We start from the raw sequence: 26,561 nt of genomic DNA, 5'->3' as shown, positions 1-26,561 counted from the left end.
AATCATTATGTGGTACATCCGAAACTAAGCAAAAGGCGCTCAGTTGTGTCTGACTCTTTGCAACCCCATGGACTATAGTCCATGGAATTCTCCAGGCCAGGATACTGGAGTGGGTAACCTTTCCCTTCTCCAGGGCATCTTCCCAAGCCAGGTTTCCCGCATTGCAGGCGGATTCTTTACCAGATGAGCCACAAGGGAAGCCCACAGGCTCTGGAGTTAAGATGCCTGGGTGCAAAACCCAGCGCCACCAATGAAGAGCTATAGGGCCCTGGGCAAGCTACTCTTCTGTGCCTTGGTTCTCTGAGTTGTAAAACAGAGATAACAACTGTACCTACCTCACAGGTTTTTTATGAAGATTAAATAATTTGGGTTAAACACTTAAAACCTGGTGCATGGTATCATCAACAGAAACTCTTGTCAACTCTTAACTTTAAAACTTGTCTTTAAGCCAACTTTTCCGCTCTCCTCTTTCACTTTCATCAAGAGGCTCTTTAGTTCCTCTTCACTTTCTGCCATAAGGGTGGTGTCATCTGCATAGCTGAGGTTATTTCTCCCAGCAATCTTGATTCCAGCTTGTGCTTCTTCCAGCCCAGCATTTCTCATGATGTACTCTGCATATAAGTTAAATAAGCAGGATGACAATATACAGCCTTAATGTACTCCTTTTCCTATTTGGAACCAGTCTGTTGTTCCACGTCCAGTTCTAACTGTTGCTTCCTGACCTGCATGCAGATTTCTCAAGAGGCAGGTCAGGTGGTCTGGTATTCCCATCTCTTTCAGAATCATCCACAGTTTATTGTGATCCACACAAAGCCAAAGGCTTTGGCATAGTCAGTAAAGCAGAAATAGAAGTTTTTCTGGAACTCTCTTGCTTTTTCCATGATCCAGCGGAAATTGGCAATTTGATCTCTGGTTCCTCTGCCTTTTCTAAATCCAGCTTGAACATCTGGAAGTTCACGGTTCACGTATTGCTGAAGCCTGGCTTGGAGAATTTTGAGCATTACTAGCGTCTGAGATGAGTGCAATTGTATGGTAGTTTGAGCATTCTTTGGCATTGCCTTTCTTTGGGATTGGAATGAAAACTGACCTTTTCCAGTCCTGTGGCCACTGCTGAGTTTTCCAAATTTGCTGGCATATTGAGTGCAGCACTTTCACAGCATCATCCTTCAGGATTTGAGACAGCAATTCATCTTAGGTAACATTAGATCATTCTTACTAAAACTTTGCTTTCATGTTATTTCTCTGCTCAATAACACTCCTCTCTGACCTCAGCAGTTCCTCAGTAAGCTCGGTGAGACGTTAATAGATGCTGTATCACAAGAGGGACTTGGTCATTAAGAAAGTGTGGAAAATATAGGGAGGAATTTATGTTCTTTCTCAGAGTCTTTTGTATACTAATGTGCATTATAAATCTCCTGGAGAAAGATTTGACATTTCCCACTGTTTGTGACTGCAGAATGAATTCTTTTCAGGGAGCAGGTCAAGGACCAACTTTGTGAAAGATGCTGCAAGTACCTATGGCCATTTTCAGAACAGGTCATCAGGGCTCTAGGCTAAAAGGTGAAGAACACAGTTATCTTCGTTGCTTTCCTAACTCCTTTCCCCACATCCCTCTTCCACATTCTGTGGGTCCTCTTTCTTACTAACAGAAATTATTAAGGGGAAAAAACCCATCTCAAACCACAGATATGTGTATTGGCAAATACGTCTGAAAAGAAGAGCCTTTCTGGGCTTCTAACCTACTTTAGTTTTCATTTTGATCCATAAATAATCTTGTTCTTCAATGAACATATGTTATATTTTGAATCTTTTGCTTGCATACGGTATCAAGCAGAGCGTCTGATAGTAGATACTCAGTATTTTTAGATTCATTAGTATGCACAAATTCAGCAAGATACAGGCCATGCAAAGTGTGACACTCCATACTAAAAATTAAATCTGAAAATCATATTAGGTAACACAGCTTGGATAGTAAATCTATTAGGTTCAGGTTTTGGCAAGAATGTCTCTACTGGTACTATACTCATACTGAATGCTCATTGTGAACAAGGGACTTTCTTTAAATTATATTCCATATTCCAGACTTTGCAAAAATTTTATGTGACTGAACATTTTTTTATGACAATAGTAAAAAGCACTGTTTCACTGAAATCAATGTATTCATTACTGAAAATCTCCCAGGAGGGACTGTATCTGTAAGAATTCAGAAAATGGATCCCAAAGAGGTATAGACCTCATGTATTTCAGGGTTCTTGTCTGCCATGTCCTTTTGGGAAAGCCCTCACTTATCGTATAAAGTGGTTTTGTTTCATACTGTATATATTCTATATACTATACCTCTCTCTCCAGGCCACTGGCTAACTGGGAAAGCGGTATATACCTCACCCAAAATAACTGCGTAAACTTTCATCCTGATAGCACTTCAGCTTTCTTTAGGTAAAATTTCCACAGTAAATTTCGTTTTTAAAAGAGGAGTTTATGTGTCAAATTACATGGACATACACCTTGAAGAGAAGGACTTTTATGGGTTTCCATCGATGGACTGTCATTCCTTTCCACTCTCCAAATACAAGGCTTCATTTAGCACAGAGAAAAGTGACTTCTATTCCAACTCCAGAGATGGGCCTAATTTAGTCTCTGGGTGATCACGTTCCCCTTGTTAGTGATGGGGCAGGAATGATACAGTCTCACCATTTCTGATTCTTACTAACAGAGCTTATTAACTCAAACAGATCTCTAACTGCAAATTTGGTCAATGAGACATGAGGAAAAATCTGCTCATTTCCAGAGCAGATTTTACGAAAAATTTCCTCACTCCTAAGAAAAAGCCACAGGAAGAAATGGCCACCTCCTCTTCTGAATGTTGTGTCTGGATATGATGCCTAGAATGGTAGGAGCTATCTTACTAAGGATAAAGCCAATCCTAAGGATAGTAGAGTAGAAGCATGAAGAGAACTCAGGGTTCTTGAGAACACTGTTGATTCTTCAATCAACCAAATCTAAAGGCAAATTCCTTCCTCGGAACTTCCTATTATAGAAGATAATGCAGTTCCTCATTTTCAGCCAAATTAAGTCAGGTTTTTATTACTTGTGTTGGCTCATTGGTCTAGGAGTATGACTCTTGCTCAGGGTGAGAGCAGTCCCGGGTTCATACCCCAGATAAGCCCGGCCTTTAAGTTTGGGCTTCCCTGTGGCTCAGCCAGTAAAGAGAAAGGAATGGCTACCCACTCCAGTATTCTTGCCTGAAGAACTCCATGGACAGAGGAACCTGGAGGCTACAGTCCACGGGGTCACAGAGTCAGACAAGACTGAGCAACTAATACTAATTAGCTTTATCACTTGTAGCTGAATGATTGCTGGATCAGAAAGGATATGATGACTAGGACTGAGTGAGCTGGGTGAATCAGGTTCACCTCTCTTGGGAAATACAAGAATTAAGAGACAAAGAGGGAAGCTGCCAGTTGTGAGGAACTGAAGAAGTGTATAAAAAGTTGAACTTAACCAAGCCATTATAAAAGGAGTAAGGAGACAGAGGAAGCCAGCTAGCAGAGAAAGAGAACTGGAATACAGAGATGTGTAGCAATAAGCAGAGAAGCCATTAGAAAGAGTGAGACTGCTCCTTCAAGAAAAAGACGTTCTTTTCACTTTCTAGTTCCCCTGGGGCCTACCTAAGCTTTCCATAGCTCTGAATTACCATGACATCCCTCTGACCTGATGGTGCACTAGCCTGCAGGAGTTAGTTAGGTTGAGTGTGTTCTCTGCTACTTAATAAGCCCTGTCCAAGAACACATGAGGGTTGAGGGAGAGGGGAAAATCAAATTAGACTAAAATTGTTAACTAAAAAGGGCCACAAATGAAGGACACACAGACAAAAAATGGATGCAATGATAGCAAAAACCTAACAAATAAGATTATAAAAGAAAATAAAAAGTGAACAAAATTATCATACCATCAGTTATCAAATAAACTGGCCACCAAAAGAGAAAAAGATCATGGGTCAAAGATATTTTATAGTGCTCGCTTCGGCAGCACATATACTAAAATTGGAACGATACAGAGAAGATTAGCATGGCCCCCCCGCAAGGATGACACGCAAATTCGTGAAGCGTTCCATATTTTTATGTCCATCAGCAGATGAATGGATAAGAAAGCTGTGGTACATATACACAATGGAGTATTACTCAGCCGTAAAAAAGAATTCATTTGAATCAGTTCTGATGAGATGGATGAAACTGGAGCCGATTATACAGAGTGAAGTAAGCCAGAAAGAAAAACACCAATACAGTATACTAACACATATATATGGAATTTAGGAAGATGGCAATGACGACCCTGTATGCAAGACAGGAAAAAAGACACAGATGTGTATAACGGACTTTTGGACTCAGAGGGAGAGGGAGAGGTGGGATGATTTGGGAGAATGGCATTCTAACATGTGTACTATCATGTAAGAATTAAATCGCCAGTCTATGTCTGACGGAGGATACAGCATGCTTGGGGCTGGTGCATGGGGATGACCCACAGAGATGTTATGGGGAGGGAGGTGGGAGGGGGTTCATGTTTGGGAACGCATGTAAGAATTAAAAATTTTAAAATTTAAAAAATAAAAAACTAAAAAAAAAAAAAAGAAAAGAAAAAAAAAAAAAGATATTTTATACACAGCAAAAAGGTACCCAGACCCAGCATTAGATTCTCAATTCCTTTCCTGACACATTTTTACCTTTCATTTATTCTTATGCTTTGGAAAAGAATGCCCGGGCTTGACATTTCCTCTCCATCACCTTTCTCCCATCTGGTGCCTCTTTCTTCCACTCCCCGCACCAACTGAGTTCCGCTGATATTGCCTCATATTGGTCCTTATCACAGTTCACTTGGATTCTTGTCAAACTGGGATTCCCTGGTGGCTCAGTGGTAAAGAATCTCCTGCAGTGCAGGAGATGGAGTTTCGATCCCTGGGTTAGGAAGATCCCCTGGAAGGGAATGGCAACCCACTCCAGTACTCTTGCCTGGGAAATCCCATGGACACAGGAGCCTGGTGGGCTGCAGTCCACGGGGTCGCTAAGAGCTGGACACGACTGAGGCCTAAACAGCAACACAGTGTAATGCTTGTCAGGTACTCACCATAGCTCTGGAGCCTCCCAACTCCAATACAAAGGAATCTTTCCAGAGCAGAACTGTCATGTCATTCTTTTTAAAAATTCTCAGTAGCTTTTCCATGTTTATGGCTTTAATTAATCCCATATTACTTCTTAGCCTGCTTAGTATACAGAACCTCCATAATATACAGTTTCATCCCATTTTTACACCTTTACTATTTCCCCCTACTCTCCATCTTTCCTCCCCTATTTGCTCCAGTCAATCTGAACTGCTTTGTTCTCCAAATAAACCTTATTTTTTTTAATTTTGTACCTTAGCTCATGGTAAGAAGATTCACCTTCATCTGAATCTTACCTCCCCCCACTCTAATTCTCTTCTGCCCTTGAAGGCAGCACAAAGGAGTAATAGATTTTTAGGGATAGCAGCATAGCCTAATGAATAAAATTAGCATATGAATGGATCAGAGTAGATATACATAAAATCAATCTAAGGACTACCAAATCAGTAACCCTTTACTGAAACAGAAAGACAGAATGCAGCCAGAATGGGGTTTTGTCAGCAAGGGCAGCAGCGATCTAAGTGCTACCCAAAGGCATTAGTCAGAGAAACTAGATCCTTTCAACAGTCCTTCAAATTCCAACTCAAATGCCACCTTATTAAAGAAAAACTCCTGCCTTGCTCTTTAAGCTTTGTCATTGTTATAGGAATGTCTCATTTATTCCAACAGACTTGAAAAGGGAAAACCACATCTTATTCAGTTTGTAGTCCACAGCACTAAGAACAATGACTTGTAAGTAATAGATCTTCAATAAATATTTGCATAAATTTATTCTTAGGCTATTGGAGAACAAAAGAGACACTGAGGTTTCCTTTTCTATTGGCAGGTTAAAATATTGAAGGAACGACCTTTTAAAGGGTTCCTACTTCTCTCTCAAGGAGAATTTGAGTTAGCCAAACATCTTGTTTAAAGTATAAAAACAATGAAAATGTGTGATGATATTACACTGAGGGAGGAATAGAAGTTTTTAAGAAAAATCAAGTAAAAAAAATTGAATGAGAACTGAATCGGACAACAAGCTTACTAGCAACTCAAGTCAGAGTTTAATAGCATAATTATTTTACTTGGAATGTCAAAATCATTAACAGTAAAGATTAAATAATACATGTAAGGAATAACACAAAATAAAATCTCAGCTCAGACATTTCAAAAATGTTAACATGCATTTCAGAATCAAATTGAATTGGTTATTTTACATTATGAGTAATTTCTGTTTCTTTCCATTAAAGAGTTTCTCTAAAAAATAGATAAAAGGTGGTGATAATCAGTATGTCAGTTATCCTCACAGAGTGGTAAAATACAAATTGGTGAGTTACACACATGGAGAATGGGTAACAAACTTGAAGTCATTTAATAACCAGGACAAAGTATCCTTATGTTAAAGGCTTATTAGCATTTGACTATACTCTGCCAACAAAGGTCCGTATAGTCAAGGTTATGGTCTTCCCAGTGGTTATGTATGGTTGTGAGAGCTGGACTGTAAAGAAGGCTTAGAGCCAAAGAAATTGATGCCTTTGAACCTGTGGTGCTGGAGAAGACTCCTGAGAGACCCCTGAACAGCACGGAGATCAAACTAGTCAATCTTAAGGAAGATCAACCCTGAATATTCATTGGAAGGACTGAGGCTTAAGCTGAAGCTCCAGTATTTTGGTCACCTGATACGAACAGCTGACCCACTGGAAAAGTCCCTGATGCTGGGAAAGATTAAGGGCAGAAGAAGAGGGTGTCAGAGGCCCAGTGGCCCAGTGGTTAAGACCCTGTGCTGCCAACGCAGGAGGTGCAGGTTCGATCCCTGGTCGGGGAACTAAGATCCCACATGCTCTGTGCACAGCCAAAAGATTAAAAAATAATAAAAGTGGAGGAAATTACATAAACAAATAAATAAAACACATCTGTGCCCCCAAGGAGTTCGAGTTGGCAGAGGAGGCAGACGTAGAAGCATATAGTTATAAAATGACAAGCAGAGCATCTCGACGCACAGGCCATCGTGGGAGCACAGAAGAGACCTCTGCCTAACCTGCCTAGGGAGTCAGGAGAGGCTTTTCACACCCCTGTCCTTTCAGTAACTCCTATCACCTAGCAGCAGTCTATCACCACTATCACGATCATCGTCAAAAGTCTCTACACACACCAAAAAAGCAAGCGGTAGATTCCCCACAGATTTTAAGCAAGAGCTTCCAAATGGCATAATGGTGAAGAATCCACCTGCCAATGCAGGAGACACGGGTTTGATCCTTGGGTCAGGAAGACCCTCTGGAGTAGGAGGTGGCAACCCACTCCAGTATTGTTCCCTGAGAAATCGCATGGACAGAGGAGCCTGGCAGGCTATAGCCCATGGGGTCACAGAGAGTCAGACATGACTGACTGAGCACGTTATAAAAAATAGAAATGAAAAAATTACTGACATCCATTACATTTAAGATGTCAGACTTTACTAGCAGATAAAGTGACCAAAGGCAAGAAAAAAAATTTTAATTAAAAAATCTGTTATAAAAAAAAAAGGATTGGAAGAGTAAGGTAAATTGAAAAAAAAATCTATTATATATGGTAAATATGTCTAGATATGAAGGATCTGCTGATAAATCTAATAAATTGTTTGCTACATTGCACAATAATGTTTTAAATACTCTAACTTTTTCCTCAAGGGAATGTATATTCTGAAATCAGATTTCATACTCATAATTATCTCCTAAAGGATCTGCATCTATGTGAAAAATAAAATCAGTCCTTACCTGGGAAGGGAAATTTCACCTCACATAAAACATAAAGTCATATTCTCCATGAAGCTTTTATACTGTATTCCTCTAAAACTGTGAAGCTGATGAGTGTACAGATTCTTAATAAGACACAACAGATGGACATGGTTAGTGAAACATGGTTGAGACTGAGGAGAAGAAGCAGTTGATGACAAGCAGAAAAATGTACAATTCTCACTTGAATTTAGGTGTGGGGAACTAATTTAAAAGCTATTTGAGATGCCTGTCTTAGACTTGTAAAACAACACTTTAAAAAGTTATTTTATACTGATTAAACACAGCACAATATTAAAGAATCTATATTTCACTTCAGTTGGGTTCTTATATAGATAGAATTATGAACAGAGTACTAAGTGACATATCATACAACTAAGTCAAGAGATAAGAAAGAGGCAGGTAAATAATACTTCTTTTGGCTAAACAAGCTGACAATGGTCAAATACTGTTTGAATATTAAATCTTGACTTAAATCTTGGAGCATTCTATACTACAGAGAATACAAACCTGCAGACAAGAGATTTCCAACAATCAGAGATTTCAACAAGCAAATGAAATGTGTGGCACAGAAAAGGAAATCAGCTACTCTAACCCTGATTTCTATGTTGTTTTTCCCAAAAGGATTTATCCCATTATTGGAGCTTCTCTAAGACTTTTTTTCATGTTTAATCTGCACTGAAAAACATTGAAATAACAAAGCAGAAATTCCTTTAAGAGGGAATAACAAGATCTCATGGAGCAAAAAATATTTATTAACATAGTCTTTATCATAATCTTGTTTTACCTAAACAACTTTGCTTTCACCACGGTTTTCTGTTTCAAATTCTTAACAATGGACCACATCTTACAACTGACTACAGAATTCTAAAATACATGTACAAGTGCCAAAGGACGGCTAGTCAATAAAAAGGAATAAAGCAAAGTGAAATCAGGAAGGTGTTCAACCTACACAGATAACCTGTAAACTGCAAATAACAAGGATGGGGATGAAAGACAGAACTGAGAAGGATAAAAGACAATTTGCATCCCAGAGACCTCCCAGCTTGCCACACAGCAACTCTAAAACCACGGGTGGAACATTTTAGCACTGGCTCTGAAATTTGATCGAGTCTACTTCCTGATATGATTCCCTGGCATAATTCTGCATCCTGTTGCTACAGCTGACCATACCTCATTGTTTTAAGTTCTTAGAAAGCTTCCGTGCAAGTCAGTACGTACATTCATGTCTGTATGTAATCTGATAGCCATCCGATGAGGAAGACAAGCCTTCATTATACCAGTGTTAGTTAGAAGCCTCTCTCTGAAAATGTCAATTCCCTTTCCCAGTGCCCTTCTATTAATATTTGAATTGTCTCTTCTCTTTCCTGCTGTTGGAACGATTCTTCTAGTGCAGAGGAAGGATGGAACAAGGGCTGAGGATCAAGTCACTGAGCATTTCGGAGCTACAGAGGAAGAACAAGAGGCTGCTTTCCTCATTCTAAGCGTCCCAGGATGACTCCAGAAATGAAAACACTCAAATTCAAATCTGAAGTTCTTTTTATAATGTATATTGTGACTGAAGGATCTCCAACTAAACTGTCTTTTCAGAATTGAAGTAACAATGCGTTTTCCTATTACCTCTGCTGTTGAATATTCTCCCGTCTGTCCTGCTCTTGGGGTGACCCTTCTGGTGGAGGGGAAAGATAGCGGGTCCCACAGCCAAGGGTCAGGTTACCCAGCCCCTCTGTCAGTACTGCTGAGCAGAGGGAAGACAGACTGCTGAGACTTCCTGGAAATTTTTCTCTTGGGGCATCTGGAAAGACTCGGCGCTCAAGGTTGGGTTAAACTTCAATAGTTGGTTCATACAAGCCAAGTCACAGTTTGAAGCTCCTGCTTGGATCTGTGGGTCTAGACAGGGAAGTGATATTTAAGGTTCTCAAATTTCTAAAAGTTGGCCCAGAAAGGATTCCAGCCCACTTGGGGCCTCCCAAAAGTTCTAAAAGAAAAAAAAAAAAGTGAGACAATCTGACATTTATTAGGGACCTGTATGTACTCGGAACTAGGTGAAGTGATGGGGACACAACAGTGAATAAAACAGAGTATCCAGTCTGAAGGATACAGGTGTGAGCAAAGTGTTAAAGAAGCAGAAGATGTTGGCATCCGACTCTATTCAATCTACTGGGGACTTCCTTCTTTTCTAAAGCACTGTCCTAACCTTTACTTTAGAGTTCAAAATCCTTCAAGTCCTCTATACAAAAACAATCTATGTTTTCCAGTGTCACAAATATTGCGAGTCCATATGGAGCTTATTCACATGTTCAATACCTCTTAAGTGTCATTTCTAACGTCAGAAGTATCCTTCATCCTCCTACTCACCAGTCCTTATCATCTGCATATTCAAACTTCGTACCAGTATAGTATAGAATAGTGGGTCTCACACTTTAGTGTTCGTAAGAACCATATTGGGAAGGTTGTTAAAAATGCTGAGCCCTGGTTGCCACACTTAAGAAGTCTGATTCAGCAGACCTGGTAAAGGACCTAGAAATCTTCTTATATAGTTAACCAATATAATTTTTATATATTACATATAAATATATATATAGCATTAAAATATATATAACTTTGATGCCTGTTGTCAACAAAACATACTTTGAGAAACACTGTTACAATGGTTAAAAACCCGAGTTTTTTTAAGTCAAGACACATCTGCATTTGAATCCTACCCTTTTCACCTATATTAACTATATCACCATGGGCAAATTTTACTTTACCACTGAGTCTTCCTTTCTTCACCTATGAGGATAATGATAACATTCACTTACGTGAAGTTTAAATGAGACAAGACATACAAAGTGATTAGCAGAGTGCTTGGTACATGGTAATGATTCAATAGATGTCAATTATTATTATTAGCATTATTAACAATCATTTCAAATCAGCTTTTCTAATCAAGGCCATCTGAATCTGGTTAGTTCTGCCTTTTTAAGTATTTATAGTAGTTAGATGCCCTGTTATACAAATTCAAGCTACTTTCATTCATACCTAAGTGATCTGTGTTTTTCATGACAATCTGTTTAAAACTAAAGTGGTGAGCCAAAGGCAGCCCACAGCTCCAAGAAGATATTAATGACATACTGTCTACCACCAGGATTCTAGGCAAAATTGTAAACTAAGTGATTTGATTTTGATGTTCCATCAATTTCTGTCATTTCCCCCTCCCTCCAGCCCTACCCCATCCCACATAGGTGTGACACCCTTGACTATAAAAGGTGTTTAAAAGTCAGAGTGATGAATTTTAGTTACAGTTTCCTAGCCACCGAAAATCCCATGGACGGAGGAGCCTGGTAGGCCGAAGTCCATGGAGTTACGAAGAGTCGGACACGACTGAGCGACTTCACTTTCACTTTTCAGTTTCATACATTGGAGAAGGGAATGGCAACCCACTCCAGTGTTCTTGCCTGGAGAATCCCAGGGATGGCGGAGCCTGGTGGCCTGCCATCTATGGGGTCGCACAGAGTAGGACACACGACTGAAGCAATTTAGCAGCAGCAGCCACCAATTTCCAACAGATCTACTGAATCTAATGGCAAGATTTAAAGTTACATGTGTTTTCTGTGTGAATTCAGGATTTGATTACATTGTTTTTATATACATAAAACAGTGTCATATATTTATACACGTTGTTATATATACATATTCATGTTTATATACATATACACTTAGATACACCTATATATAAATAATAATTATCCATTTTATTACTGTGTGTTTTTCAGTGTATACTCCATAAATTTGACAGATTTATCAAGAAATGTTTAGATGAGATCTTACAAACACCCATGCATCATCTTCAATCACAAAGTTATATGGGATACATATTTGTATAAAGAGCATCTGATATTCACTCCTTGATATAGCTAACAATTGATACAGCTAACAATTACTCTTATGTAGTATTCATACAATACTTTTGAAGTAGTGAATTACTTCCGTTAAAATTATCCACCTACCAGATGCTACAGAGCCGCAAAGTCATCCTGGCCAGAGTAATATATTTGTCATTGATAAAGCCAAAACCATAACTTATTACACTGAAACAAATTAATCAAACTGAAGTGCCTGCCTTATTGTAGGTGTTCACTGCATATCTATTGAATGAATGAACGTACAAACAATGGTTACGTTTGTACACATGTACTGGACAAAAAAGAAATAAACATATTATTTTATCTTAAAAAAAAAAGGCACTAAAACTAAAAAGAGCAAGTTTCCCATCAGATCTCAGTTAAAGCCTATCTAACTCCTACAGAATTGAACTGGGCTTCCCAGGTGGTGCTAGTGGTAAAGAACCTGCTTGCCAATGCAGGAGACATAAGAGACGCGGGTTCAATCCCTGAGTTGGGAAGATCCTCTGGAGAAGGAGACGGCAACCCAATCCAGTACTGTTGTCTGGAAAATCCCATGGACAGAGGCTCTTGGTGGGCTACAGTGCATGGGGTCGCAAAGAGTCGGACATGACTGGAGCAACTCAGCCCAGCTCCTACAGATCACTACATTCATAACTCAAATTTAAATTACCTTTAATTTTACTTTATTCTAGTGAATTAAAAACCAATCTTCCTTGTATGACATATGAAATATTAAGCATTTCAGCAAAGATAATATATCTTGAGGCAACTTAATATTATCAATCTAACTTGAACGCAGAGGTGCTCTTCACTAAAGACTTACAAGATATTCAATAAAAGCAGTACAAATAAATTCCCTTTTTATACGTAACATCAAAGGTAGAAAACCTTTCCTCTCTGCTGAAAGTCAAAACGAAACAGTACTATTTCTAGAAAATGCATGCCTACTGAGACCAGCCATATTATTAGGTAAACATAAAAGTAGAGTTCACTTTGGTTTTAGCTTTATTGAATACAGCCTTTCTTTAAGCTTATTACTGCTACTTTCACTTACTTTGTGCAGTTTTATAAAAAAGTATTTTTCTAATTTTAAACAAAATAACATAGGGGAAAACAAGCAACATAATCAATTCAAAGAATGTATATTTTACTATTTGAATTACCAGTGGTCTGAATAGAAAAAATAGAAGAGGTTAAGAATGATTTACATGAGCTCAACATGTAAATGTTTATAATATTTTTATATATTGATGCCAGGCCTTTACTTTCCCTAAACTAATAATTATTCCAAAGATTTTATAACTTTACTAGGGTATTATATTGTTATAATTTCTACAATAGGTATAAAGAAGTATTTTAGAAATAAATAAGAAGACTTTCTTCTTTTTAGGGGAATACTATTTTCGTAAGAGTTTTTTTCTTATTGACTTTCAATACAGAGGTCAAAATTCTTTGAACAAAGTCTAAAGAATAGCAAGTAGAATATATAACAACTGATAATTAAAGTCATATTTCTATACAGATCAGAGATTTTTTTCTACTTGTTCAGTTCATAACAGAGATAGTTGAACTAAGTCATGAGTTGAAATTTAGTTACTTAGAAAAGTCAAAGAAAAGGAAAATTAATTGCTAAAGAGAATATTTAAAATATATCTAAATGAAGGCTATTAAGCAATATTTTAGTCAGACACGACTGAGTGACTGTTTGTGACCCCATGGACTGTAGCCCCACCAGGATCCTCTGTCCATGGGTTTTTCCAGGCAAGAATACTGGAGCGGGTTGCCATTTCCTTCTCCAGGGGATCTTCCCAACCCAGGTATCAAACCTGTGACTCCTGCGTCTCCTGCATTGCAGGCGATATTTTAACTGGTCAGCATACTGACATAAAGTGATACATCTACTAACTCAGTGTTTTATGAGGGAAGAATCTACAGAATCACAGTCAAGCAATAAAGCTTTGGGGGCTAATGAACTATTTATAGTCAATGCTGAGAAGGTACGACTGTATTTGCATATACCTTGAATATGTGTTTATTAGGAAACCACTAAATGGTTATTTGTCAGCCTCTCTTCACTTCCTTTTTGCATTTTTGGACATGCAAAGACTTATGAATGCTTCTGTGAAAGTGTTACACGCTCAGTCATGTCTGATTCTTTGTGATCCCATGGACTGTAACCCGCCAGGCCCTCTCTGTCCAGGGAATTCTCCAGGCAAGAATACTGGAGTGGGTGGCCATTCCCTTCTCCAGGGATCTTCCTGACCCAGGGATTGAACCCGGGCCTCCTGCATTGCAGGCAGATTCTTTACCATCTGAGCCATGAGTGCTCCTAGAACAGTGAAAATTGTTTTAAAAATCAAAGACCTATTCTGGAGAAAAGATCTTGTCTGCTGCAGCAGTATCTTCCTTCCACACACCCAGCACCCCCACCAGCTGTGCCATCACAGGGACTCCCACACAACAGCAAAAGCAGATGTCAGTGTCAGAACCACATCTGCACTGTCCTTATCATTTACAAAACGCTCTCGCGTATATTATACTGCTTAATCCTCATGAATGACTGAATGTGAATTCCTTGTTAAGTTACCTCAACAGACAAGTGTTACTAGCCCCAAGTAGATGACATACCTTATTAAATACATCATAGAGTTAGAAATAATTACATGGGACCCTTGGTATCTAGTTAAATGACTTAGCCATTGTAGAATTATAAACATCGAGTATTTAAATACCTTCATTTGGTTACCTGGGGTTATCTTGTAGATGCTAACTGACACGAGGGCAAAAATGTGCTACATACTTGTAATAAGAATGTATTATTTTAGAACACAGTGGTCACCAGCTAAAGTGTGTACTATATGATTAACAGATTCAAAGTCAAGAGTATAGACAGATAGAGGCAGTATGTGCAAGGATCAACAAAATACTGTCCTCACAGATGGAGAGACAAATGCGCAGAAAAAAACCCCAACTATGCGACACTCCTCTAACCAGCTGCAGTGTGCTGAATTATAATAGGCGCTGGAACACTGCAACTGACAAGCTACACAGCATATCAATTATAAAATATGTGTAGTCTGGCAGAATTTAGAGAAAGTAAAAAGTATATATTTTGCTGACTAACAATTCAAGAATACAAACACTGGCTGGGAGTCCATAAGTGATAAACAAGACATATATTCCAGCAATAGGATATACTTGTCATAGCCTTCATCCAGTTGGACCATCTCCAAAAGATCTACATTCCAAAATGTCTTCTGAGCTTAACTGCAGAGCTGTCTCATACTTTTCCAAACAAAAATATACTTAATTTTTTCCCAACAGTGAAAGCTGTACATATTCATTGTGAAAAAATTTTAAACACAGAAACACACAAAGTACAAATGAAAGCTTCCCATAATCTCATACTTTTCAGCTCAAATCAAATTATCTGAATTTTGTCCTTTGTTTTGAAAATACATATATATAATGAAATAAATGTATTGTGTAAATATACTTCTTATATGCTTCATATCAATATGAAATATATAATAATATAAACCACTTTAAATAAATAATGTTAAGTAGTATATATTTGAAAACCTAAATGCAAGTATTAGAGAAGGAAATGGCAACCCACTCCAGTATTCTTGCCTAGAGAATCCCATGGACAGAGAAGCCTGGTGAGCTATAGTCCATAGGGTTGCAAACAGTTGGATACGATTGAGTGACTAACACACAAATGCAAGTATACTATATATGGTGGTTTAATTACTAAGTCGTGTCCAACTTTTGAGACCCCAAGGACTGTAGCCCACCAGGCTCCTCTATTTATGGGGATTCTCCAGGCAAGAATACTGGAGTGGGTTGCCATTTCCTTCTCCAACCATATATACTATTCTATAATTTATTTTTTTAATCTCTTAACAATTTACTGCTTAACTTTAGAGATTAACTCATTCCAAGGGTAACTGTTTTATAGCCACATTTGATTCAGACAGAAATTTAATTAACTATATGAAACAAATAAACCACTTTAAAGATTCTAGACTTATTTTCACCTATATATCTTAAAGAAAGTGAAAGAAAAGTACTTCATTACACAAAAGGAATATTTTGATGAACTGTATCTAATATATAGTTTTGACTAACTATATTTGACATAAATTTAGTATTCAAATTTAAAAATCTGATGAAGATTTAATTTGTCATGTCTAGAAGGCAATCTGTAACAAAAGCTTGAATGTCTGGCTAAGCAATTTCAATTCTAGTCCTTTATCTTAAAGAAACAATTTAGAATATATTCAAAAATTTAGTTTCAAGGACATTCGTGGTAACGTTTTTTATGATAGTGGAAAAAAATCTAAGTGTCCATCTACAAAGAATTGGTTAAATACATTATATTATGTTTAACTGATGAATTACTACAAAGTGACTTACAATAGTTTTATATGAATATATTTATTGATTTGAAAATATTTTCATAAGATATTAGGAGGGTACATAGGTATATTTCTTAGAAAGTTAAATATATTCCTAGCATATGATCTAGTCATTCCATCCCCTGGAATTTAACCAAGAGAAAAGTTAAGTGTATATCTATATACAGATTTGTACATGGATATTTATAGCAATTTTATTTGCAACAGCCAGAAACTGGAAACAATCCAAGAATCCATCAACAGGTGAATGGATAAACAAATTGTGGTATATCCAGACGAGGGGCTACAGATCAGCATTAAAAGGAATGAACTACCGACACACGCAACAACATGGATGAATCTCAAAATAATGCTGAGTGGTTAAATGAGACAAAAATAAAAGTAAGTGTGTGTGTGTGTGTGTGTGTGTGTGTGTGTATGTTTCCATTTATATCAAATTCTAAAAGGCTCATCTACAGTGACAGAAAGCAAATCAGTGGTTGCCTAGGGGTAGGGGGTTAGGAGGAGAAACAGATGAGAGGGAAGGATTATAAAGGGATATCGGGAAACGTTAGGGGCTGGTGGACCCATTCTTTATCTTGACTGTGGTGATGGTTTCATGGGTTAATACATATGCCCAGATTTTTCCATTTAAAAATGTACATTTTTAAGTGTACATTTTATTCTATGTCAATTACACCTCAATAAAGCTGTCAAATAACACAAACACATAGCACACACACTGTGCTTATGCTATCATCCCATTGCTTTGTTTGAAATCCTAAATACAAATGGCAAAGTGCTTAAGGCATGTAGTTTAATGATGGCTCAGACGGTAAAGCATCCGCCTGCAATGTGGGAGACCCAGGTTTGATCCCTGGGTCAGGAAGATCCCCTGGAGAAGGAAATGGCAACCCACTCCAGTACTCTTGCCTGGAGAATTCCATGGCTGGAGGAGCCTGGTGGGCTACAGTCCATGGGGTCACAAAGAGTCAGACACGATTGAGCAACTTCACTTTCACTTTCACAGAAGCACCACTAAGGTCAAGCAATAGAACACTTCCAGCACACCAGAAACACCTCCTCACACTTTTCTCTTCCTAATCACAACCTCCTCCCTCTCCTCAGGGGTAATCCTGACTTTTACAGCAATCACTTCTTTAAAAAAAAACAACACCTTTTTTACTATTTCAGTATGTATCCTCAATATAGCTTAGTTTCTACATATTTGGGGATTTTATGTAGATACAAAGAATGTATTCTTCTGTGTCTGTTTTCTTTCCCACAACAATATGTTTTTAAGAATCATTTATAGTGGAGCACATTGGTTTTTACTGCTGTATAGTATTCTGTTGTATGAATATCCTACAATGTATTTATCTGTCCTACAGCTAGTGGACTTTTGGGTGCTTCCAGTTTGGGACTATTAAGGTAGGACTGTTATGACATTCTTTTAGGTGCATTCTGGTTTATATGTACATGAAACAATAAAATTTCTGCCCGGATGCTCAAAGGAGCACTATTTACAATGCCAAGACATTAAAGCAACCCAAGTACCCATCAGCAAATGACTGGGTTAAGAAGATGGGGCACGTGCACACACACACACACACACACACACACACATAAATACAGATTAAAATGGAATATTACTCAGCCATAAAAGAGCAAAATACTGCCATCTGCAACAATGTGAAGAGTCCAAGAGAATATTTAGTGAAATAAGCTGGATAAAGACAAGTATCACTTATACATGAAATGTAAAAAAAAACCAACACACACGAGTGTGTATGCAAACAGAAACGGATTCACAGATATAGAAAACGAACTTGCAGTTATCAAAGAGGAGAGCAAAGGGGTGAGGGACAAGTTAGGAATATAGGACTAACAGATACAAACTATTACATGTTAAATAGATAAGCAATAAGAATATATTATACAGCACAGATAATTATATCCATTATCTTGTAATAATCTATAATCTGCAAAAATTCTGAACCACTATGCTGTACACCTGAAACTAACACAATATTGCAAATCAACTATATGTCAATTAAGAAAAGAGACCCTCCCCACAGAAGAAATTTCTGGGTCACAGAGTATTTTTTACTTAATAATTTACACACTACCAAGAGCATGATGTCATGTAGCTTCATATCCATGATTATCTTCATAGCACTTACTGCTGCCTGAAAATTTACTTTTGTTTGTTTAATATTCGTCTTCCCCCAGTGTAGACGGTAAACTCCAGGAGAGTGGGGACTTGGTCTGTCTTGTGTACTCCTCTACTCCTAGGACCTAGAACAGTGACTAGATCGGCGACACACAACAGGGGCTGAACAAATATGTGCATTACTGAATGAATACGCGAAAATTCTAGCCCATTAGCAATTTCAGCTGGGACTAAACAGAAGGACAACTGGCCTTGCTCAGCAACTTATATGTTATACAATAAAAATAACTATATGCTATACAATAAAACATGGATACATAATAACTTAAATAACATGATTCTAACTATTAAAAACTATGTGTATATACAGAGAATAAAAGTTGAAGGAAACAAACCAAAGCTTAGGAGTACTTGTCTTGGAACACTGAAGGGTCTTTTTCTCTCTTTGCCCCCACCCCACCCTTACGTTTCACGTTTTTCCAAAATTTCTTCAATAAATGTATTATTCTGGTGAAAAAGGTAAATTTAAAAGAATGAACTACTGACACATATAGTAATATGAATGAATCTCACAGACATAGCTTCAGTAGAAGAAGCAGACATAAAAGTATTATTTTATTTATCTGAAATTAAAAACAGGTAAAACTAATCTATGTGACAGAGATCAAGCTAATGCTTACGCTGTGGGGATACTGACTGTGGGAAAGGAACATGAGAGAGCTTTCTAGGGTGATGGAATATTCCGTATCCTGTCTGAGGAGATGTCTACCTAAGGCAAACCAGAAGTAGAAAATTCATCAAGCTATAAACTTAAGATTTGTGCATAAATTATACTTCAGTGTTTTTTTTTTTTTTTTGGCTGCACTGCATGGCTTATGGGATCTCAGTTTCTGGACCAGGGATCAAATTCAGGCCCTGGCAGTGGAAGCACCAAGTCCTAACCACTGGACCTCCAGGTAATTCCTAATATACCTCAATTTTAAAAAAAGGAAAACATGTAAAGGAAGAATGTCTGGGTGGGAACAAAAAAATGGAAATGGGTTTTATGGTTTTCTGTAACCATCTCTTCTAATTAAAATAAATAACAGAGGTCCAGAAAGCTTTTCAGTATGTTAGTCAAGAAAGTAGTATTAGATTTGTAAATCAAACTCCTTAAGCCATGGAGAAGCAAAACCTTCCTGTGACAGTTTATGAGTCTTTTAGTTTTCCTTTTCTGTGGATTCCTTCAGTTTTTGCAGCATTAGACATACTGTACATTTAGAATATATGTTTGGAAATAAACAAGTGAATGTGTAGCAGAACTTTTCTCACTCCAAACCTGAATTTTCCAAAATCAATGACAATAACACTACTCTCAAGAGTAGAAGTCCTGAGAGCAGTCACCTAAAAAGTGAGATACATGCCAAGTGGCTAATATGTTATGAAAAATGCCTCCTTTTTTCTCAGTTCCTTTTGGGAAAACAAGATGTTTACATTTGTTTGACAATGGCAGATGTTAAATACTCTGTCTTACTGTAATGCCAATTAATGGTTTTTTTTCCTATTTTATTTTCCTATTTTGTTTCTCAAGGTACTGCCTACTTTTCATGAATCAGTAAAATCAATATTCAAGAATTATTAGTCTGTTATCAGAAAGTTGCTATTGAAAAATAAAACCTATTCATACATTTGTAATGACAGCCTGACTACTCTACACTTTAAAAACGGAATATACCTTAAAACCAAAACAAGCCCTACCCCATTCATTCACCTACTGAGTGCCTGCTATGCCTCAGACACTTTATCAGGTACTGAGGACACAGAAAATGAATAGATATTGATCCTGCCCTCAAGAAAATCAGAGTGGAGTAGAAGAAAGATACATAAACTGTAATGGTACTTTACAACAGACAAAACCATATGTGAATGAATTAGTTTTAGATTAAACCGGCAACTAACTGTGTACAGGACAGATTGGAAAGGGAAATACTAGATCGAGAGAGCACTTGGAATGCTAATCATAAGCTGGAGGCGAGTTAATGAGAGACGAAATGAAGGTTAAGGCAATAGAAATACACACTAAAGAGCAGAAATGAGAAATACTTTAAAGAAAAAATTTGTAAGACTCAGCAACTAAGATAATAACATAAAGAAGTGTGAGTCAAAGATACAGAGTGGTGATAAGATGGTCAAACTGATGAGAGAATTTTGGACACAGGAAGAGCTTATTTAGAAGAGGAGGTAATATGCTCAGTTTTTAAATTTATTCTCCAGATATCACGGTAGAAAGCAAGGATTTGGAGGTAAGGCTAATGAAAAGGCTCAGATCTAAAATCTGAGAATCATCTTGGAGGCACTGAAGGCTTCAGAAGAGAGGAGTTCACAGTGAGAGAATGTACAGAAGCCCTCCTCTAAGGAATAGGAAAACGAGACAGGTAGACAGGTCTTGAGCAGGAAAAGAAACCTGTCCCAGAAAAGAATTGCCAAGAAAAAGAGAGTGCTTGCTAAGTGTCAAACTGCTGCAGTGAAGACAAAGACTGAGGACTAAAAAGAAGCAAGTATATTTGGCCATGAGGTCATGTGTGCGTGCATATTAAGTTGCTTTAGTCGTGTCCGACTCTGTGCAACTTATGGGCTGTGGCCTACCAGGCTCCTCTGTCCATGGGATTCTCCAGGGAAGAATACTGGGGTGGGTTGCCATGCCCTCCTCTAGCGGATCTTCCCGACCTAGGGATCGAACCTGCATCTCTTAGGTCTTCTGCATTGGCAGGCAGGTTCTTTACTACTAGTCCCACCTGGGAAGCTGAGGTCAAGAGGGCCAAGAGATCAGTCACTGGTAAACCCTTCCCAAATTACCAGCAGGTTGGTGCAAAAGTAATTCCGGTGTTGCATTATTGAACTTTGCCACTTGATATTGGAATATATTAAGTAAACATGGTTATGTTATACATTATTTTAATACACGTTTCTCACTTTATTTTACTTTTTTGCTACTGACATTACTTGCTGTATATTTTATATTTAGACTAGGGAAATGTTTAGGCAAAAAGCAAATTTGAGAGATTTTCTTATTCAAGTTCAAAATGGGTCATAAAAGCAGCAGAAACAACTCGTAACATCAGCAATGCATTTGGCCCAGGAACTGTTAATAAATATACAGTACAGTGGTAGTTCAAGAAGTTTTCCAAAGGAGAGGCTTGAAGATGAAGAGTGCAGGGGCCAGCCATTGGAAGTTGACAATGACCAATTATAGCATCATTGAAGCTCATCCTTGTAGAACTACACAAGAAGTTGCCAAAAAACTCAAAGTCAACCATTCTACAGTTGTTTGGCATCTGAAGCAAACTGGAAAGGTGTAAAAGCTCAACAAGCAGGTGCCTCGTGAGTTGGGCAAAAATAAAAAATATCATCATTTTGAAGTGTCAACTGGTGGCTCAGATGGTAAAGAATCTGACTGCAACACAGGAGACCAGAATTTGATCCCTGGGTCAGGAAAATCCCCTGGAGAAGGGAATAGCAACCCACGCCAGTATTCTGGCCTGGAGAATCCTATGGAGAGAGGAGCTGGGCGGGCTACAGTCCATGGGGTCACAAAGAGTCAGACATGACTGAATGACTAACACTCTCTTTCTTTACTAGTTCTATGAAACAACAAAGAACTATTTCTCAATCAGATGGTGATGCGTGATGAGAAGTGGATTTTATACAACAATCAGAGAAAACCAGCTCAGTTGTTGGACCAAGAAGCAGCTCCTTTAAAGCACTTCCCAAAGCTAAACTTGCACCAGAAAAAGGTCGTGGTCACTGTTTGGTGATCTGTCGCACAGCTGATCCACTACAACTTTCTGAATCCTGGAGAAACCATTACATCTGGGAAGTATGCTCAGCAAATGGATGAGATGCATCAAAAATTGCAAGGCCTGCAGCTGGCATTGGTCAACTGCTGTTGCTGCTGCTAAGTTGCTTCAGTCGTGTCTGACTCTGTGCGGCCCCATAGATGGCAGCTCACCAGGCTCCCCCGTCCCTGGGATTTTCCAGGCAAGAACACTGGAGTGGGTTGCCATTTCCTTCTCCAGTGCATGAAAGTGAAAAGTGAAAGTGAAGTCGGTCAGTCGTGTCTCACGCTTAGCGACCCCATGGACTGCAGCCCACCAGACTCCTCCGTCCATGGGGTTTTCCAGGCAAGAGTACTGGAGTGGGGTGCCACTGCCTTCTCCAGCACTGGTCAACAGAAAGGCCTAATCCTTCTCCACAATGCGTGATCTCACAATCAACGCTTCAAAAGTTGGACAAACTGGGCTGTGAAGATTTGCCTCATCCTCCATATTTACCTGACCCCTCATCAACAGACTACTGCTTACTTCTTCAAGTATCTTGACAACTTTTTGCAAGAAAAATGCTTCCACAGCCAGCAGGAGGTGGAAAATGCTTCCACAACCAGCAGGAGGCAGAAAATGCTTTCCAGAGTTTGTTGAAGCCCGAGGCAAAGATTTTTATGCTACAGGAATAAACAAACTTATTTCTCATTGGTAAAAGTGTATTGATTGTAATGGGTTCTATTTTGATTAATAAAGATGTGTTTGGAACCTAGTTATAATGATTTAAAATTCACGATCTGAAACTGCAGTTACGTTTGCACCAACCTAATATATGGTTACCAAGTTTAACTCCTCACGCTGCAAATATTATCCTTGCTTGTTATGACTGCTTTGCCCTGACTTTCTACAGAACTTTTCTTGTACTTACTAATAGCACTTATCACATACCATATTCTTGCATAGCTGTATCTTTAATTCTCTCTTTAGGCAGTACCCTCTCCCTCAAATATCTAGGTAAGACATCTGATAATTATTTCTTAAGTGAAAGTTACTTGGCTGAGTCCAGCTCTTTGTGACCCCATGGACTATACAGTCCATGGAATTCTCCAGGCCAGAATACTAGAGTTGGGTAGCCTTTCCCTTCTCTAGGGGATCTTCCTGACCTAGGAATCGAACTGGGGTCTCCTGTATTGCAGGCAGATTCTTTACCAACTGAGCTATCAGAGAAGCCCAATTATTTCTTAATTGACAGCCAAATAAATGGCCCAAAATAGGACAAAGAAGAAAAGAAAAAATGTTATAACACTTATTGATTACTTAGCTAATAGTGAACTGACATACTTATTTTTTAAAATCCTGATATTTAATGAAAAGCAAATCTATTAAAAATTACTGAACACAGGACGAAAAGAGATTATTCTACTGGCTTCAGGACGGTAAACTGAGAACTGGCCAGTTTCCCCTTCCTACATCAAATCCTGGAAATGAAAAAAAAATTAATTAGTGTTTAATTGAAGAGTTAGAAACTGGAAATATTCTGTGATTGACAACAGACTAAATCAAATTAAAAAGAAAAATCAAGGGTAAGATCAATATGGATCTTCAAAGGTAACAGAGACACAAACAGCCACAGAATTATCAGTGTACCATGCCCAAAGGTGGAATATAGGAATAGAAGAGGCCAAGGGATCATCAACAGCATTATGAGTTGGAATACTACAGTGGGAATACAACAGCCTGTATTCCTGGGCATTGTATTCCTCTGTATTCCCCTGGCAGTGACAGAGGGTATATGACCCCACAAGGGAGTAATCTGTATAAGATCTTAAAGAGACAAGGCAGTGTCCTGGGAGAATGGTGATATCTAGAAAGAAAATGAAGTGTTCATTCCCAGTAGATCAGCCACAAGGATATTTAGTCCCGAAATATTCTATCCACTCCTTAACTCTCACAGAAAATTGAGTGAAAATTCCCAACGGCAGATTTTAGCCCTTTTCTCAAGCAAGCTGTGTAAACAGAGGCAGAAAAGAATCTAACAAGGAATTTCAATGATAAAAATACATATGCAATCAAAGAATGAGCAAATGCATGAGGAATTTAAATCCCATTTAAGATATAAAACAAGCTCAATGAACACACCTAAAGAAAGAGTTAAAAATATAATTGGAATAGAATTTTAAAATAAATACATTTACTTTTGCTTCTAGCCATAAAAAAATAACAGGGACCAGATGTACCCTTTATTTATAACAACTAGAAAATTGGTCAAAACATATAAAACAACTGTGTTCAGACACAGGACTACAGGCAACATAAGCCTATGATTCCTAAGAGGGGAAGCAAACGAGCTAAGGCCAACCATCTCCTAACTTTCTGTGTGGAGGTACACACTGAACTTCACAGCAGGGGCAGACATCCCAAGCAGAGCATGGATGTCTTGCAGAGTAGAGGAGACAGAAATGAGAATTTAAGAAGTCTCAGGTTTCTGGAAGATGCAGGGTTCAGTTCTGGAGAGAAGGGAGTGATGCAGAAGAAAAAAGAAAAAATGCTCACAAATCTGCTATTAAGTCTTTGTTAAATTCTAAGATATGTGTGTACAGGATGAAATTCTACAAAGTTGGGCAAGGAATGACTGGGGTACTGTGAGCTAAATAGTTCCCAGAGCCACATAGGGCTGAGAATCATTCAAATTCCCAATAGCCGAAGTGGAGAGTTCTCACTGATCATTCAAGGCATTCAACTAGGGACCTTAGCCATTAGGCTAAACTGTCTCTGGCAAAAAGGTTATATTCTAAAACCCACTCTAACAAAACTTGGAAAGAGCAAAGAGAACTGTAACTAATGTAGTTGTTGTCCAGTCACCCAGCTGGGTCTGACTCTTTGTGACCCAAAGGACTGCAACATGCCAGGCCTCCCTGTCCCTCACCATATCCTAATGTTTGCCCAAGTTCATGTCCATTGTATCAGCAATGCCATCCAGCCATCCTCAGACGCCCTCTTCTTCTGCCCTCAGTCTCTCAGAGCCTCGGGGACTTTTCCAACGAGTCTACTGTTCGCATCAGTTCAGTTCAGTCACTCAGTCGTGTCCGACTCTTTGCGACCACATGGACTGCAGCCTGCCAGGCCTCCCTGTCCATCACCAACTCCCAGAGTTTACTCAAACTCGTCCATTGAGTCAGTGATGCCATCCAACCATCTCATCCTCTGTCATCCCCTTCTCCCGCCTTCAGTCTTTCAAAGGGTCTTTTCAAATGAGTCAGATCTTCACACCAGGTGGCCAAAGTATTGGAGTTTCAGCTTCAACATCAGTCCTTCCAATGAACACCCAAGACTGATCTCCTTTAGGATGGACTGGTTGGATCTCCTTGCAGTCCAAGGGACTCTCAAGGGCCTTTTCCAACACCATAGTTCAAATGCATCAATTCTTCGGCACTCAGCTTTCTTTATAGTCCAACTCTCAAATCCATATATGACTACTGGAAAAACCATAGCTTTGACTAGATGGATCTTTGTTGTCAAAGTAATATCTCTGCTTTTGAATATGCTGTCTAGGTTGGTCATAACTTTTCTTCTAAGGAGTAAGCGTCTTTTAATTTCATGGCTGCAGTCACCATCTGCAGTGATTTTGGAGCCCAAAAAAATAAAGTCTGTCACTGTTTCCATTGCTTCCCCATCTATTTGCCATGAGGTGATGGGACCAGATGCCATGATCTTAGTTTTCTGAATGCTGAGTCTGAAGCCAACTTTTTCAGTCTCCTCTTTCACTTTCATCAAGAGGCTCTTTAGTTCTTCTTTGCTTTCTGCCATAAGGGTGGTGTCATCTGCATATCTGAGGTTACTGATATATCTCCCAGCAATCTTAATTCCAGCTTGTGCTTCATTCGGCCTGGTGGTTTGCATGATGTACTCTGCATATAAGTTAAATAAGCAGGGTGACAACATACAGCCTTGATGTACTCCTTTCCCAATTTGGATCCAGTCTGTTGTTCTATGTCTAGTTCTAACTGTTGCTTCCTGACCTGCATACAAATTTCTCAGGAGGCAGGACAGGTGATCTTGTATTCCCATCTCTTTAAGAATTTTCCACAGTTTGTTGTGATCCACACAAAGCCTTTGGGATAGTCAATAAAGCAAAAGTAGATGTTTTTCTGGAACCCTCTTGCTTTTTTGATGATCCAACAGGTAACTAAAATACTGGAGCTTCTACTTCATTATCAGTCCTTTCAGTGAGTATTCAGGGTTGATTTTCCTTAAGATTGACTAGTTAGATCTCCTTGCTGTCCAAAGGACTTTCAGGAGTCTTCTCCAACACCACAGTGAAAAGGCATAAATTCTTTGGCATTCTGCCTTCTTTATGATCCAGCTCTCACAACCATACATGACCACTGGGAAGACC

General features: G+C 38.6%; 1 protein-coding gene and 1 non-coding gene across 4 annotated transcripts in view; one reads left to right on the top strand and one right to left on the bottom strand.

Annotated features, from left to right (window-relative positions):
* Window positions 1–26,561, bottom strand: part of SIK2 (salt inducible kinase 2) — a 132,685-nt gene that overhangs the window by 71,004 nt on the left and 35,120 nt on the right. The window lies entirely within an intron of this gene.
* Window positions 4,014–4,120, top strand: LOC114118605 (U6 spliceosomal RNA). Its single transcript, XR_003591844.1, has one exon. It is a non-coding gene; the product is annotated as a U6 spliceosomal RNA (small nuclear RNA).

This window comes from Ovis aries, chromosome 15 (genome assembly GCF_016772045.2).
Source record: "Ovis aries strain OAR_USU_Benz2616 breed Rambouillet chromosome 15, ARS-UI_Ramb_v3.0, whole genome shotgun sequence".
Lineage (NCBI taxonomy): Eukaryota > Metazoa > Chordata > Mammalia > Artiodactyla > Bovidae > Ovis > Ovis aries.
The sequence above is the reverse complement of the archived record's forward strand: the minus strand, read 5'-3'. Positions and strand labels throughout refer to the sequence as shown.